Consider the following 17,923-nt stretch of genomic DNA (forward strand, 5'->3'; position numbering starts at 1 on the left):
GCCAAGTGACCTAGGGAGCTTGGTGTTGGTGATGTGCTGAACCCCATATTCTTTTGAAAGTAGACCTCAAGTGCATCTCATCTTGATGCAGAGGAAGAAATTCATCTTCTGTCTCAGAAACTTCAGGTGCTTGAGACATGTTATGAAACATGTTTTCACCATGATGGTGAAGGGGGACTGCACCGTGCTACCACGTGTGAGAAAATTGTAGTGAAGTTCAAATAGCCTCTGTTTTCAGTCCTCAGAGTGCTCTCCCCATTCTCTTTCTTGGTGGCTTTTGTGTCTTCAAAGGATAATTTTAAAAATTAAAATATCTTTTATTTTACTATATAGGTAATAAAGACTCATAAATTATTTAGAAAAATACTAAATTAAAAGTAGGGGCTAGAATCCCTTCATTTAGACTCTTACTTTTAACCCTAGTATATTTCATTTCTAAATTTCCCCGGACTGTAACAAAGTTTTCACCCTACCAATGTAAACGCTTCATAAACATTGCTTTCAGTGGCCTGGTGTAAACATCTGCCCATGGATGCAGCTCCGTTTATTTAAAAAGATACTTGAGTCCGTGCGTATGTGGGAATTTAATCCATCACTAGATGCTAGCTCAGGTGTAAAGCAATATTTAGAAAAGGACATGATGACTATTCTTTGCTGTTTTTTAAATACATATTATCATGAATAGGTAGATGTCTGATTTGGGGCAGCGTAAGCTGCTCACCATTTCCTGAATTTATACTTAATGAAGCTGCTGGTTTAAGGAGCCCCAAGCTGTGGATTGGCTGGTGGAATCGGCCAGGCCCTGGGCTGCACTGGAGGAAATTTTTCTCCTCCCATACCTAGTCCTGCTGGTTGGTAGTAGAAATGCTTAGGACAGGATTTAGAGACTGACCAGTTATCAGTTAACGTGATTAAGAACATGTGCACTGGGCATGGGCCAAAGGTATGGTGGCTTACTGCTACATACTTGCCAGCCCTGATTTGGGGGTCTGCATATCGGATTTGCAAATCTAAACTTGGTAGATTCAGGTTTAGAGAGCCAAAAACAGGCCTGCTCAAGAGACCTAGTCAAAAGTTACCATTTATTAATTTGTGATGAGAAATAAAACGGCCGAAGAGTCCAAGATACGGTGGCTCCTCTGTGCATGCCATCCTTTGCATAGGTGGTCAAATTAACATCAGATGTTTTTATAAGCATAAAATCAAAGCCAGGGGAATCATGCAAACAATATATTAGTAGTGGTATCAAGGTAGAAATAGTTTTGTCTCCATGGGTGCCTCTTGGGGCCCCGTCCATTCTGGTTAGTGTTGCAAAATAGGACAGATCCTTTCCTGTGTCTTCTAAGACTGCGGCCACTTTCCTGCCTTTCACCAGGTTTTCTGAGATTTAATTAGGCTTCTGCTGCTGCTTTCACATTCAGGCATGCCTGGAATGAATTTCTAGAGTCAGCTCCTTCAGCTTTCACGGAGAAGACCTGTTCCTTCTGGTGCTTCATACAGATAACTAATCTAACCATCAGATACGGATTTGAAGGGTTTAACTTTCAGAGGCCAGCCGGATTTCCAAATAGCAGGGATGTCACCCTGTACCAATTACAGAGCTGATAAAAATGTTTAAGTCAATTTCAGAGGCAGATGGGTTTGTGAATGGTGCCAGGAAGAGCCTGCACAGTGCTTATGAACCTTTCTAGGTTCTACAAACTCTTGTAAAATTTTGCTTTTACTAGAGCTGTTTCTAGGCGATAGATCTTTGTTTTTTTCTGGGTTTTTTGTTTGTTTCTTTTTTTTCAGGCCATAGCTCTTGGACTTGAGGCCACTGAGCCTGAACTACATACACAGTCAGTAACCTGGGACCAACCCTCAATTGTAAACATGTTCATAAAAATGATGAGGTGCAGTATTACCCTGAGCAGATTTTACATGGCCCTGTATGTTGACTGATTGTGATACAATTATGGAAACTTGCCCACCTTAATCATTCAAGCAGCGAGTTGAACTCGCAAGTAGGCAGGGTGCACCTCTAAAACACATTCAGCTAGCAAACTTACGTAGTATTTACTCTGAAGGAAAGACTTTCTTGTCCACAGAAGGACCATCATATGGGTCACGTGGGCCCCTCCCTGGGGGATTCACAAAAGGTCCTGGCATCTGTAAAGTGCGCCGTCACACTGGAGTCACAGCTGATAGAGTTGCAGCTCCTGTGCAGACACAGTCCAAGCTCCCGGTTTACCGGACTTTGACATCCACTATGTGTTTGGGTCCTTGTGACATCTTGTAATTATGGTTATCATTATCATGATTTGCGTCTAACAGCTGAGAACCCAAAGGCAGAGAAGAGGCATGGTTTGCTCCAAGTTAAGCAGGCTGCCTAAGATAGGGCCCAGGCTCCCCGAGGTCAAGCCCAGGGTGCTGCAACTGGAGCCCAGGGAGAACACAGTGTTGCAAAGAAGCTGGGCTGTGAATTTCAAAACCATGCAGTGGGGAGAGCAGTGTCTGTTCTCTCTTATCACCTTGCAGGATCTTTGCTCCCAAAGCAAACGACTGAGGTTAAGACCAACTACAGAACAAGTTTCTCTGTACTTGGTGAGAGGAGAGTGGGGTTGTGCCTGGACTGACATTCTTGGTTGGGAGGGCAGGGCAGGGCAGGGGGCTTGCTGGGTCTCCCTGGCAAGGAATGGAGTTGGCTACAAATCTTCCCTTTCTTCCTTTACATAATTTTCTTCTTCCACATTTCTCTCTCCTTTCTCACGTACGTTCTGTGGGAGTTAATTTTAAGTGCCAACTTGGCTCGTTAGGATGTTCAGTTGTTTGGTCAAATGCTGGCCTAGTTGTTACTGTGGAGATATTTTGTGGATGGGATCAGCACCTATAATCAGTTGACCTTAAGTAAGGGTGACTGCCCTCCAAAGTGAGGGAAAGCTGCCTCCAATCAGTTGGAGGTCTTTAAAGGGAGAACTGATAATCAGAAGGAATTCTGCCCCAGACTATAACCTCTACCCTTTCCTGGCCTCCCCGGCAGACTCAGACTAAAGACTTGAACATCACTCCCCCCAGAATTATTTACAGCCTCCTCTGACCTGCCCCATGCAATTCAGCAGACCCGCAGTCGCAGGAGCCAGTTCCTTATATGTTGGTTCCAGTCCTCTGGAGAACCCTAGTACACACACACTTTGTTCCAAAGAAACATTTTGTGAGGCACTGGGGACCCAGTAAGGAACAAAGACAAGAGGCTTGCTTTCATGAAGCTTAAAAGGAAGAGGTAGGTTATAAATAAAAAGAGAAAACACAGGATTGACCTAAGTGCTGTGAAAGTTAAGCACGATACGAGGGGCCTGACTTAGACAAGGGGGAAATAGCAGAGGGTCTCCTGGAATGAATGAATTCAGCTGAGACCTGAAGTAGGAAGTAGGGAGAAAACCAAGGGTCCGGGATTTCCACGTACCTGGGCCAAAGGTAGCAACCTCGTTTGGAATCTGGTTGGAAGGTGGGCCTTATGGGCCAGACTTGCCTTGAAGTCCTGTGTGCTTAGCAGTCTCAATGCTTGTATTTAGATTTTATTTTGTTTCCATGTGTCTGGGATAGGTGGTTCTGCTAAAGCTCCTCTCAGCCCCTTTTGGGCCATATTGCTGTGGGCAAAGAATGGGGGAAAGAGATTTTTGTCCGTAGAGGCAGAAGGGGGTGGGTGCGTGTGCAGATGCTGGAGCAGTGAGCAGCTAGGTTGTCGGTGCTCTCGGGCTTTTTTCGTTTGTGCTTCATCTCTCCCTGAAGGGGAGGGAGGCTTCACCTTCGAGTAGCTTCTGCCCCTGTATATTTCTGAACTTGAAGTCGCTGTAACTTCTCTCAAACTTGTGTGCTGAGGAGACTCAGATGTTGACCTCAGCTCCTAGGCTGACCTTGGTAGATGGGCCCACGAAAACTTGTGTATTCAGACAAAGGAAAGGACCTATCAGAAAGCAACACCTAATTATCCTGGGCTTGGCAGCAAGGAGGAGGACAGGTAGTGGAAATCCTGCAACCTGAAAAGCTGCCTGAAAGGTGACAACCTGCAGGTGGGTGGTGGAGAGGGTACAGCATTCCAGTTCCCCAGGCTAGAACTGTGAGTAAGAACCAGCAACAGCTTCAAGATGAAGACCAAGGATCGTAATTCCCAGATGAAGACTGTTCATAGGAAAAAAGAAGGAAGTCACGGTTATAACTCAGCAGCAGCTGCATGGCGGGCCATGCAAAATGGGGGGAAGAACATAGTACATTTTCCTAATAACCAGAATTAGAACTCCAGCTTATCAAGTCCCAGTTACTTTTTAAGTCGCAGACTAGTCATTTAGTGAGCCACCATCACCAAGAGTTCTTTGCTAAGCCTCCAAGCCATTGGGTTCCTGTTTCCCTTAATCCTTATGGTAAGGAAGTAATGACATTTCAACTTCAAACCTTACTTAAAGCACAGGTATAAAATAAAGTACTAATGTTTAAATTTAGGTGTCACATTTAAGACTAGTTGTCAAGTTGGTCTGAAACACTCACTAGGGAATTAATCTGTAAAACTGCTAATGTAAAAAGCTTGATTAAACATCTTATATGTTGGGTGTACTATGATGTGCAACTTAACGAAATTATTGATTGTACTTGATATTAACTTTAAAGAACTCAAGCGAAACCATTCAAGTTTAGATTTGGGGAATGACAGCAATCTTTTTCTAATGCTTGTTGGGAGAAATTAATCTAAAATGATCATTCATGAATCAGATTTACTTGTTAAAAGTTGGTGAATCATCTTACAAATATCTAGCTAAGACATAGGCATGGAGACCTAGTGGCATATTTTTAATGTCCTGTAAAACCTAAACAATATGCTAACAACTTGATGCACTGCCAAAAGAAAATGTGAATTTTCCTTAATGAAGTTTCATTTTAATAAAAGTTGTACAGGGTGAATGTGGAAAGGGCACTAGGGGCTTATAAGGATTAGGCACAGTATACCCAGTGGCCCTGTTCTTACATACAGTGGTTAGGTGTCTGCCAAAAGAGGTTCCAAAGCCATTAAAAAAAAAAGAGGAACAGTATTTGGCAGTCACTAAATAGCTTTTAAAATACATTTTGTGTATTCTAGCACTGCACAAGCTATTGACAGTGATTTGGCCTCAAAACCACCTCTGCAGAGGTTGGCATTGAGTGGCAAATTGTATAATGTGAAAGTTTTATGTACCTAGGTAAGAGAGCCATGTAAATACATGTAATAAACTTGTAGCACATGTAAACAACAATAACAACAAAAGAATGTTCCAGGCTAAGAGATGGCTCATGCAGAGGCCCTCAAGCCAAAAGGGTTTCCTCTCTTCATAATATTGAAGGAAAGCCAGGGGTTGCCTTACCAGCAGAGCAAGGAAAGTAGGACAGGCAAGGGTTGGAGGGTGAGGGGAGAGGCTCATTCTCACAGGGCCCTGAATTACCCTAACTCATTGGGAGTGGGGACAGAGTACAGGAGGGAGTGACCTAATCTGATCTGCATTTTTTTAAAAAGATCATTGGCTGTTGTGTGGACCATGAATTGGAAGGGGGCAAGAGGGAATAATCCAGATCAGAGGAAATGGTGTATTAGGCTGAGATGGTGCTAGTGATGGAAACTAAGCGGATGTAAGTGACAGGAAAACTGCAACCTGAGGTCCAGTGCTGTTCGCGACCACTTCAGCTCCTGTAGAGGGCAGATGAAGGAGCTGTGTACTGGGCCACCGAGGTTGCACACAGTTTAATCATTCAATGACTATTTCTTGTTGTGTCCTTTGTGTCACATACTGCTCTAGGCGCTGGAGATAAAGAGTGAACAAAACTTCCAGATTCCATGGAGGTGGAGACAGACAAGTTCTTTTAGCCTGTCAGATGGTGATGTGTTACAAAGAAAAATAAAACAGAGAAGGGGAGAGGGAGTGCTGGATGGGATGGAGGGATGGTTTCCATTTAAATTGGGAAATCAGGGAGCAGATGTGGCTAAAGAAATCGGGCTTCCCATATGGGAGGACAAAGACAAACAATGAGCACATAACAAGCAAAAACAACGAGCAAGACAATGAACAAAAAAAAACCAATGAGCAGGGGGCAGATGTGGCTCAAGCAGTTGGGTGCTCACCTCCCACATGGGAGGTCCTGGGTTCAGTTGCCAGTGCCTCCTAAAGGAAAAAAACAAAAAAAAAAACAGACAATGAGCAAGAATAATGAGCAGACAATGAGGGCAAACAAGCAAAAACAATGAGCAAACAGACAAGGGAGCCATCTCTGAGGGGGAGCATAAATTTTTAAAATTATAAAAGTAAATTGGGAGATCAGAGGAGGTGGTTAAAGACTGGAAAGACATGAGGATTTCAGCATTTAGATAACTGTGGGAATGGAAATTAAATAGCACACTCAAACAACCAATGGCTTAAGGAAGCAATTACAAAGGAAATAAGGAAATACTTACAGGCAAATGAAAACCAAGTCACAACATACCAAAACTTATGGCATGCTGTGAACACAGTGCTCCAAGGAAATTTTACAAGCATGAATGTATATATTAAAAAAGATCTCAACATAATAATGTAACTTTGTATTGTGAGGAACTAGAAAAAAAAGCAAAGTAAGCCCAAAGTTAGTAGGAAAAAAAGGAATAGTTTAAGATCAGAGCAGAGATAAATAAAATAGAGAATAGGAATACAATTGAGGGAAGTGAATTTGGCTCAACGGATAGTGTGTCCGCCTATCACATGGGAGATCCAAGGTTCAAACCCCGGGCCTCCTTGACCTGTATGGAGCTGGCCCATGCGCAGTGCTGATGCGTGCAAGGAGTGCCCTGCCACGCAGGGGTGTCCCCGCGTAGAGGAGCCCCACGCGCAAGGACTGCGCCCTGTAAGGAGAGCTGCCCAGCGTGAAAGAAAGTGCAGCCTGCCCAAGAATGGTGCCGCACACACGGAGAGCTGACACAGCAAGATGACGCAACAAAAAGAGACACAGGTTCCCATTGCTGCTGATAGGAATACAATGGGACAAAGAAGAACACACAGCGAATGGACACAGAGAGCAGACAACTAGGGGTAGGGGAAGGGGAGAGATTAAAAAAAAACAATTGAGAATAAAGTTGGTTCTACCTTTAACTAGTCTGACAAAAAGAGAAAAGATGCAAAGAACTAAAATCAGAAAGGAAAGTGGTGAAATCACTACTGACAAAAGGGTTATAAAAGAATACTGTGAACAACTGCATGCTAAAAAATTAGATAATTTAGGGAAAAAATGGAAGAATTCTTAGACATACACAAATTACGTTAACTGACCCAAGAAAAAAATAGAAAGCCTCAACAAATATATAACAAGTGCAGAGACTGAGTAAATAATCAAAACCTTCCACCAAAGAAAAGTCCAGGACCAGATGGCTTCACTGGTGGATCTACCAAACACTTAAAGAAGAATTGACATTATTCCAAAGAATTCAAGGGGAGAGAACACTTCTAAATCACCTATGAAGCCAGAATTACTCTGATACCAAAGCCTGGTAAAAGACATCATGAGAAAAGAAAATTAGACCAATTTCCCTTATGATATAGATGCAGAAATCCATAACAAAATATTGACAAACTGAATCCAACAATAGTTCTATTTAAAAGATTATATACCATGACCAAAGTGGGATATATCCCAGGAATGTAAGTGTGGTTCAACAACAACAAAATTAATGGAATACACTGATAAAAAGAGTAAAGGAAAAGACCACATGATTATCTCAATAGACACAGAAAAGGCATTCAACAAAATCTAGCACCCTTTCTTGACAGATAACTGGGAAGAATGGTCCATATGGAGGAAATGGCAAGTGTAAAGGCCCTGAGCTTGAGGTGTTCAAAGAAAGCGAATGGGAGAGTGGTAGGAGACAAGATCAAGAAATGAACAGGGGCCAGATGGCCTCCTTGACCCATGTGGAGCTGGCCCATGCGCAGTGCTGATGCGCTCAAGGATGTCCTGCCACGCAGGGGTGTCCCTGCGTAGGGGAGCCCCACACGCAAGAAGTGCACCCTGTGAGGAGAGCCGCCCAGCACGAAAGAAAGTGCAGCCTGCCGAGGAATGGCGCCACACACATGGAGAGCTGACACAACAAGATGACACAACAAAAAGAACCACCGATTCCCGGTGCTGCTGATAAGGATAGAAGCGGTCACAGGTCACAGAAGAACATGCAGCGAATGGACACAGAGAGCAGACAACTGGGGGCGGGGACTGGGGTAAGGGGAGAGAAATTAATAAAAAATCTTTTTAAAATAAATTTAATTTAATTTAAAAAACAAGGTAGAAAAAAAAATCAATGAGAGAAGAGTTTAATATCTGACCTGAAAAACCAGCCTCCATTCCTCACCACCTAGAACACCTTCTCCCATGCCCATCTCAGCAAATTCCCATTTAACAAAGGCATCAAGCAGGTTTACAGGGCGAGAAAGGCCAAGCCAAGTGTGTCTGGACTGATGGTACTGGAGAAGGACTGCGCTGCAAAACCTGCACCCTGGATAAGGACCCCAAGTATGGAGAAGAGCAGCCAGAGTGGAATTTTGATGGCTCTGGTACTTTTCACTCTGAAGGCTCCAATAGTGACATGTATCTCAACCCTGTTGCCATGTTTTGGGACCCCTTCCACAAGGACCCCCACAAGCTGGTGTTTTGTGACATCTTCAAGTACAACTGAAAGCCTATAGAGACGAATTTAAGGCACACCTGTAAACTGATAATGGACATGGGATGGAGCAGGAATATACCCTGATGGGAACAAATGGACACCCCTCCCGCTTACCTTCCAACAGCTTCCCTGGGCCCCGAGGCCCAACTTGCTGTGGAGTGGGAGCAGGCACAGCCTAAGGCAGAGACATCATGGAGGCCCTCACCCCGGCCTGATTGTACGCCAGCCTCAAGATGCAGGAACGAATGCTGAGGTCACGCCTGCCCAGGGGGAATTCCAGATAGGACCCACCCCCCCCCGGGAAGGAAAACACGGGAGATCATCTTTGGGTGGCCCATTTCCTCTTGCATCATGTATGTGAGGACTTGGGCGTGATAGTGACCTCTGATCCTAAGCCCATTCCTGGGATCTGAAATGGTGCCGGCTGCCAGACCAGCTTCAGCACCAAGGCCATGCGAGAAGAGAATGGTCTGACGTACACTGAAGAGTCTACCGAGAAACTAAGCAAGCACCACCAGTAGTACATCCACACCTACAATCCCAAGGGAGGTCTGGACAACCCTGGCACCTAACTGGATTCCAGGAAACCTCCAACATCAGCGATTGTTCTGCTGGCGTGGCCAACCATGGTGCCAGCGTCTGCATTCCCCAGACAGTTGGCCAGGAGAAGATGGGTCTTCTGTCACTGCAAAGAGGTCACAGTTGGCAGAGGGGTGCAACAAGAGTCACAAGAAGGAAAACATGAGAGACACAACAAAGCAGGGAGCAGAGGTTCCCGGTGCCTCCTAAAGAAGATGAGCCAGCGAGCTGATGCAATGGACAGGCGGATGGAACAAGAGACACAAGAAGAAAAGCATAATGAGAGCGACAACAAGGTGAGCGGGACCTGATTTACTCTGTAGTTAGCTTAGAACACCTCCCCCCATTTTGGTGGGAAGTTCCATTTTTTTTAAAAGATTATAATCAACTTACAAGTGGGAATTAGTAGAGAAAGAACATTAAGGAGATCAGGAGGATCTCTTGGCTGTTATGCTTCCCTGGCTTGGGGCTAAATGAGTTAGCCTGAAGACAAAGTTCAGAGGATTAACTGATGGGTATCCCTACCTTGAGAAGAAGAAAAAGGGGAGCGGATGTGGTTGAAGCAGTTGAGCACCTGCTTCCCACATAGGAGGTCAAGGCTTAGGTTCCAGTGTCTCCTGAAAAAAAAAGAAAAAAAGAAAAAAAAAAAGTAAAACAAACTGAAAGACCAGTTTAGGGGAGCTCAGTGGTTGAGCGCTGGCTTCCAGCATACAAGGTCCCAGGTTCAATCCCCGGCCCCCAATACCTCAAAAAAATAAACATAAAAAAAGAAAAAGTTCCTATCACTTGGTCTTCCATTTATAATACAAAGCAGAGTAGTATTTTTATATTTACATGTAAAAACAAAAAAAAATGTATATATGGGTTTGTGGATATATATATATATTTTTTAAAGAGAAAATTATTCCAAAAACCAGGAGGCAAATTTGAGGCAAGTAATCTGATTAGAAATAAGGATCTCCTTTTGAAAAAGTGGAAGTGAAAAAGCATTGCTTGAAAAGTTGGCTGTTTAGGGCCATTATTCCCTCCTTACCATTCTAAGGAGTTTGGTTGTGTCCAGCCCACCCTTCTGAAGGGAGTGGAAATTGGCCCATTAACAAATGAAAGCAGGTACTGGCAGTGGCAGTCAGCTGAACCCAGTAGGCTTTGGTTGAAAAGACACATGTATGGGGAAAACATATACCAAGTGTACACTGTGGACGACAGTGGTAATAGTCTGACCATGTTCTTTCATAATCTGTAACAAATGTTCCACAACAATGTAAGGTGTCGGTGGAGGGGTGATGTATGGGAATTCTGCAAACTATGTGTAATTGTTTTGTAAGCTTACAATTTCTCTAAAAAATAAATAAATAAGAAAGTCACAAGTGCTTGCATACACACAGGGATTCAGCAACGTGAGCTGGCTGGTCAACTTAAACAGGTTCCTGACACGGGGATATAAGGGTTATTCTGGTGGGAGTAGCATGTCACTAAAGCAGTTCTTTTAATATATTTTTTAAAAAATGTTTTAAAGCAAAACAAGTTTAGATTTTAATTATAGGGTTTCTAAGTCTTTGTTTTACAAAATTGCTTGTTGGCTTCACCTATCTTCTTCCCATCTCTGCCCTTTGAGGAAATGGGGAAGGTCTGGAATCAAACAGTTGTAATTTTGTATTCTGGTGTTTTTTTCCTTGAATGCAAGCTCTTCTTTACCTTTAAGATTTCTGAAGAGTTTTTTTTTCTCTTTTATAATAAAAAAACAAACCCTACCTTAACCCATACACTTTTCCCTACTGTTCTCTGTTTTTCTTGTGTGTTTTTTGAGGTACCAAAAAACCTGGGACCTTGTATGTAGGAAGCCAATGTTCAACCACTGAGCCACATCTGCTTCCCTGGGTTGGTTTTTTCATGTTTTGCTTGTTGTTTGTTTTGTTTTGTTTTCTGGAGGCTCTGGGAACCAAACCTGGGACCTCCCATGTGGGAAGTGGGCACTCAACTGCTTGAACCACATCTGCTCCCTCTCTGGTTATTTTTGTGTTGGCTGCAGCAAGTAGGCTGGTTTTTTTTCTTGCCTTGACAACTTCTAATTGCCATGTACAGTATGTTCACAGCTAGATAATTCCTCATTGTACACGAACTGTGTAACTGCGCAGAGCAGCACTTATAAATCAACCTAACATTTATGAGAAAATCAATCGGCCATAGATGTATGGGTTCATTTCTTAACTCTCAATTCGATTCCATTGGTCTATATGTCTGTTCTTTTACCAGTACCACTCTGTTTTGATTACTATAGTTTTGCAAAAAGTTTTGAAATGGGAAAGAATGAGTCCTCCAAATTTATTCTTCTTCAAGGTTGCTTTAGTTATTTGGGTCACCCTACCCTTCCATATACATTTGATGATTGGCTTTTCCATTTCTGCAAAGAAGGCTATGGGGATTTTGATTGGGACTGCATTGAATCTATGCTTGGGTAGCATTGACATCTTGATGATATTAAGTCTTCCAATCCATGTGCACATGATATCTTCCCATTTATTTCATCTTTAATTTCTTTGACAAATGATTTGTAGATTTCTGTGTACAAGTCTTTTCTATCCTTAGTTAAAATCATTCCTAGATATATATTCTTTTAGTTGCTTAATGACATCTTTTGAAGCACAAATGTTTTCAATTTTGATGAAGTCCAATTTGCCAGGCTTTTTTCTTTCATGAATGATGCTTTTGGTGTTGTATCTAGGAACACTTTGTCCAATCCAAGATCCCAAGATTTTCTCCTTTATTTTCTTCTGGAAGTTATATAATTTTAGCTCTTCCATTTAAGTCTACAGTCCACTTTGAGTTAATTTTTGTGTATGGTGTGAGGGAAAGGTGTAAGGTCAGGTTTTTTCAGTTGTTTTTATTTTGTTTTGTTTTCCATGCAGATATCCATTTATTCCAGCATCATTTGTTGAAAAGACTATCTTTTCTCCCATTTAATTGTCTTGGCATCTTTGTCAAAAGTCAAGGGAAGTGGATGTAGCAGTTTGATATAGTTATGAATTCCAAAAGTAGATATTGGATTATGCTTCTAATATGATCTGTACCTGGGCATGACTGAGTTATGATTAGGGCATTGAGTCCCCACCCTTGTTGGGTGGGTACTCACAGATAAAAGGCATGGCAAAGAACAGAGTTGAGGGTTTTTGATGTTGGAGTTTCGAAGTTGGAGTTTGATGCTGAAGCCTTAAGCTGGAGCTCCAGGAAGAAAGCTCACAGAGGAAACAGAAGCAAGCTAAGGAAGAGAGAAATCCTGAGCCTAGGAAAAAGAAACCTGAGAAAGGGAGGAACCCAGGAAACCTGAACCCTCACAGATGTCAGCAGCCATCTTGCTCCAACATATGGAAATAGACTTTGGTGAGGTGTTGGAGACTAGGGCCCGAAGGGTATCGGGAATGGAACAGAGAGATGGGATCAGGGATCTGTGAGTAGAGACTCATCAGACAAATTTATTGCCTCAGAAGGGCTTCTATATATACCCCAGCATACATGCAAACAAGCAACTACATGTAGTTAACCATTAATATTACCTATAACCTACGGAATTCAATCAACTCTTATTTCAAGTTACCCATCCGTCCTAAGGAACTAAAAGATCTTATCTTGGAGTACAAAGTCTAGATGTTCTATATAACTACCAAGTAAATATGTTCATTATTCTTGTAGCCCATGACAGCTTCATCCTGCTTGCCCAACACTCCCAACTGCCAACTTTTTACATTGCAAGTGTTACCAGGAAAACAGCATGTCTTTCCATATGAGATCATTATGTCTTTGTTTCCAACATTTCCCCCTTTTTGTTTTAGTTGAGGTGACTGTGCCTGTCTTAGGTTGGCCTCCTCTCAAGAGTCTTACCCGTCATTGTTGGTAGTCATCTTGCTCCAACACATGGAAATAAACTTTGGTGAGGGAAGTAACTTATGCTTTATGGCCTGGTATCTGTAAGCTCCTACCCCAAATAAATACCCTTTATAAAAGCCAACCAATTTCTGGTATTTTGCATCAGCACCCCTTTGGCTGACTAATACAGCAGATGCAGCTCAAGCAGTTGAGTACCTGCTTCCCACATGGGAGGTCCTGGGTTCATTCCCAGTGCCTCCTAAATACAAAAACAACAAGCGAAACAAACAAGCAAAACAACTCAGGAAAGCTGATGTGGCTCAGTGGTTGAGCACCAACTCCCCACATAAGAGGTTCCAGGTTCAATCTCCAGCCCCTGGTACCTCAAAAAAAAAAAAAAAAAAAAAAAATCGACCATTATTGCAAGGGCTTATTTCTAGGCTCTCAATACCATAATATTCTTTTTTTTTTTTTTTTTAAGATTTTATTTATTTTCTTCCCTTCCCCTCCTCCTGCCCTGCTGTTTTTCCTTTCTGTGTTGTCTTTTCTTCTCATTTTCTCTCCTCTAGGATTCACTGGGATTCAGTCCTGGAGACCTCTGATGGGGAGAGAGGTTCCCTGTCAATTGCGCCACCTCAGTTCCTGGTTTCTGGTGCACTTCACCTTGACTCTCCCTTTGTCTCTCTTTTGATGTGTCATCATCTTGCATGACCCACTTGCATGGGGCACTGGCTCATGCGGGCACTCGCTCAGGCACATGTGCGGGCAGTGGCTCACTACATGGGCACTGGCTTGCCGTGTGGGCACACTTTGTCTTCTTTTTCAACAGGAGGCCCCAGAGATTGAACCCAGGTCCTCCCATATGGTAGGCAGAAGCTCTATCACTTGAGCCACATCTGTTCACCATACTATTCATTTTTATGCCTACCCCTGTGCCAATAGTACACTGTCTTGATTACTGGTCTTTATAGTAAGTTCTGAAATCAGGTAGTGTTCCTTGTAAGCTAGTTTGAGTTAGGTTTTCTGCTCCTTGCCATCAAAAGTATCCTAGAGGAGTGACATAGCTCAAGTGGTTGAGCAACTGTCTCCCATGTATGAGGTCCCAGGTTCGAACTCTGGTACCTCCTAAAAAAAAAAAATGATGTACTTTCCCCCAGTAAACTGAGTGCCTTGAAATAGGGTCCGAGGATAGTACCTGGCACCCACTAGCCCCAGTAAATGAGTGTAGGGTGAAAGGGGTAAAGAGGATGCAGCTCATGTATTACATAACCACAGGCCTCAAGGATGCCCACCACACTGCCTAGCTCACTGTAGACTCTCTGCTCAAATGTGACTTGCACCTGAATGGGATCCTTCAGACCATCTGCTGTCACCTGCATCTCACTGCCATCAGCATCAAATTCTTAGAGCCACTTTTACAGGACAGGAGCCACTACTTGAGAACACATGGCCCTGAAAGCCCTGACTTACATTTGGGTAGGGCTGTTTGCCTTTCTGAGGACTCTACATCTATGTAGAAACTTTTTAAAACTGGGTTTTAGAAACATTCTATTTGCAATGCACTTTGTTCAGAAAGGAGAAAGGGAAAGTCTCCTTTAAGGATCCAGGTTTAAAGAAAAGTACCAGCAGTAGGAGCTCAGGCGAGTTGTTGGACCTCCTTCATTCTTCCTCTGCAGCCAGCGTGCTTTTGGTGGAGGGATTCTCGGGGTAGGGCAATGTTTAATTCCTTAGGCTGCTGAAAACAGATACCATAAATAGGTTGGCTTTTAACAACCCATTTAACTTACAGTTTTGAGGCTGAGAAAAATGTCTAAATTAATGCATCATCAAGGTGATGCTTTCTTTCCGAAGCCTGGCAGCCAGCAATCCTTGGGCTCCTCTGTCACAGCAACATCTGCTGGGCTCTCCCTTCTCTTCTGGGTTTCCATGCTTTCAGCTTCTTGCTTCCAAAGAATTAAATCCCATCCTGAATGAGGGGGGTCACATCTTAACTAAGTAGCCTCATCACAAGCTCCTACCTGCAATGGGTCCACACCTACAGAAACGGGTTGACTTTAACAACATGCTATTCTAAGGTGCACACAGTTTCAAATCACCACAGGGAGGCTCAAGAGTTCTCATTTAGGCTCTGGCCTAGCCAGGGAAAGTGAGTCCTGGTAAAAAGGAGCCACACTGTACCCTGCATTATTCCAGAACACACAGGCATGGGAAGTGGTTTGGCAAAGAATACTTTCTTTGGGATATTATGGTGGTAAGGAGAGGGAGGGCGGGAGGTAAAACATTAGTAGTGGTAATACAAGTAATAGAAATAGTAAAAACTACCATTATTGCATTCTCACAATGTGGAAGGCTTTTTATAGACAGAACACTGCAGCAGTATATCTTCTGGTGTTCGACACTGATGTTACATTCATATACGTCAGGGTTCTCAGCACTTTTTGGTCGGATTTGGGGGAACGGTCTTGTGCAGTGCAGGACATTTAGCAGCACCCTTGGCCTCTACATACTCTTAATAGATGCTATTAGCACTCACCCATCCCCACTCCTACCCTTCTGCCTCAAGTTGTGACAACCAAAAATGTCTGCAGACATTGCCAAATATGCCTCTGGGGGAAAAATCTCCCACGGTTGAGAATTGCTGAGTTAGGTGCCCAACTATCTCGGCTTGCCTGGGACTGGGGGGTGTCTTAGGACACAGGACTTAGTGCTAAAACTCGGAGGGCCCTGGGCAAACAGTGAAGGCTGGTCACCCTTCATTTGCTAGTTGGGTGACCTTGGGCTGGTTACTTTACTTCTCTTTGCCTCAGTTTCCCCAGAAATAATATCTAACTCGTACATTTGTTGTGAAGATGAAAAGAAACAGGTACAACATAAAGGTCAGTCCATGGCACATAATAATAATAAGTTCAAATAAATGTTAGGTATTATCTAAACTTTTCTAATTTACCTTTGCTGGTTAGGTTTGTTTGTTCTTTAGGAGACAGCAGTTTTAGTGTTGGTGAAGAATGGTTTCTTAGGTTTTCCTGAACATCTCCTTCTGACATGAGTCAGAATCAGTTTTTTTCAGATGCATCATAAACAGTATTTTCCTTCAGCTGGGTTAAAAAGGGGAGGAACTCACCCTGAGGATGTTCAAAACATACTACTGGGGAGCCAGTGTAACTCAGTGGTTGATTGCCTGCCTCCCATATATGAGAGGAAGACAGGGGTTCAATCCCCAGTACCTCCTTTGAAAAAAAAAGAAAAGAAAAGAAAAAAGAGAAAAGATGTCCAAGCAAAACACACTACTAAATGATGCTGATACAGGGAAAATGAATAACTTCAGGGTTCAAAAAAGACAATGAAAGTCATCAAGTAAGATCTGATTCCATACACCCTGAACTTCAGGGACTGGACTGGAGCGGTTTTACATGGGGATAACATAGCTAGAGCTCTTTGCATGTGCTTGTGTTCTAGGCACAATACTAGGAATGGCCTGTCTACCCCGAGCTCTAACACCAACATCACCCTCGGGGTCCTTGTGCCGAGCCTGCCGTCCATGTGCTCACGTGATACAACAGTTTTCTAAAGAAGGGGTCAGCCCCACCCTGTACAGATGGAGAATGGGGGCCCAGAAGGATGAAATGGTCTAATCTAGATGGGATTGTTAAACCAATGCCATCCCACTTCACTATAGCTGTATCTCGAAGTGCAACTTCCTTAAAACAAGGTCCCTGTGGAAAGCAAACCCTTCTGGGTGGATTTTAAGGCAGTCTGAGCTAATGTAGAAACCTCTGAATTCTGTGTTCTTCCTTGGGTGATTTTGAGTACTTTCCCTGAGTGTCTCTTACCAGGCACACAGCTCTCATCATTTTCCTTTTTGATACCTTCTCATTACTTTTAATTGCATCTGAGCCTCTCTGGCATCTTGTATTTTGAGTCCTAATTCAGAGCATTTCTCTGCCTCCCTTGGGCTGAGCCCTTGAGAGAGGTGCACCCAGAAAATGGAGCTGGTCTCCTGTAATGAATTCATCTTTATAATGAACAGTATGATATCGAAGTCTCGGCATATTTACATAGCACTCGTCATGCAAAAGCAATGTTACAAAGAGAAGAGTTATTTTTAAAGAATGCCATCTTAAAGCTCCATTTCCTAGAGTACTAAGAACACGATCAGAATTACCCTGACAGAAAGACAAAAACAACTTCCAGGGATGCTGGGTTAGAAACAATAGCTACACCAGCCCCATTAATGTTTAAAGTCAATGGAGCATAAAACTGCTTTTCTCTACTTACAGGCAGGCATCATTTTACAAAGAAGGGGGAAAAATGACCATTTTAACTCTACCGAAATCCATAAACCTTCCTCTAATTTCATTCCCCTTGAAATTCCCCAGTAAGTACCATCAGAATGAAAATGAGACTCACTTTCTCTCTGGGGCAATAGCTTCCAGCCCTCATCAGCAAAGTGTGTGAAGAGCCCTTCTTGAAGAAGAAGGTGGGAGGCTGCCTGTTGGGAAAGAATCCGTCATCAAAACCTGCAGAACTAGTTGTGGAGACGCACCTTGGGACTTGGGAGCCTCTGGGCTGACTTCAGGAAGGCCCTACACAATCCCACGTCAGGGTAGACAGGAGGCAAAATTCAAGACATCCAGCAAGTCCTAGGAAGTAATGCCTTAAGGGTATGTTTTGCTTAGTGGGCTGCAAGGGGGAATTTTTATCGTTAATAGAGTTGCTATTTCCATGGAGGAAATCACTGGAAGTGAGCCAGGCCTCTGTTGGTAAAGCATTGGCTCTAATTCCACCTTACATTTGTGT

At 43.2% G+C, this 17,923-nt stretch overlaps 1 pseudogene; it reads left to right on the forward strand.

Moving 5' to 3' along the window:
• Positions 1-7,638: 7,638 nt before the first annotated feature.
• On the forward strand, positions 7,639-9,577 carry LOC101435285 (glutamine synthetase pseudogene; annotated as a pseudogene).
• The last annotated feature ends 8,346 nt before the right edge of the window (positions 9,578-17,923 follow it).

The sequence above is a fragment of the Dasypus novemcinctus genome, chromosome 6 (assembly GCF_030445035.2).
Source record: "Dasypus novemcinctus isolate mDasNov1 chromosome 6, mDasNov1.1.hap2, whole genome shotgun sequence".
NCBI classification, from domain to species: domain Eukaryota; kingdom Metazoa; phylum Chordata; class Mammalia; order Cingulata; family Dasypodidae; genus Dasypus; species Dasypus novemcinctus.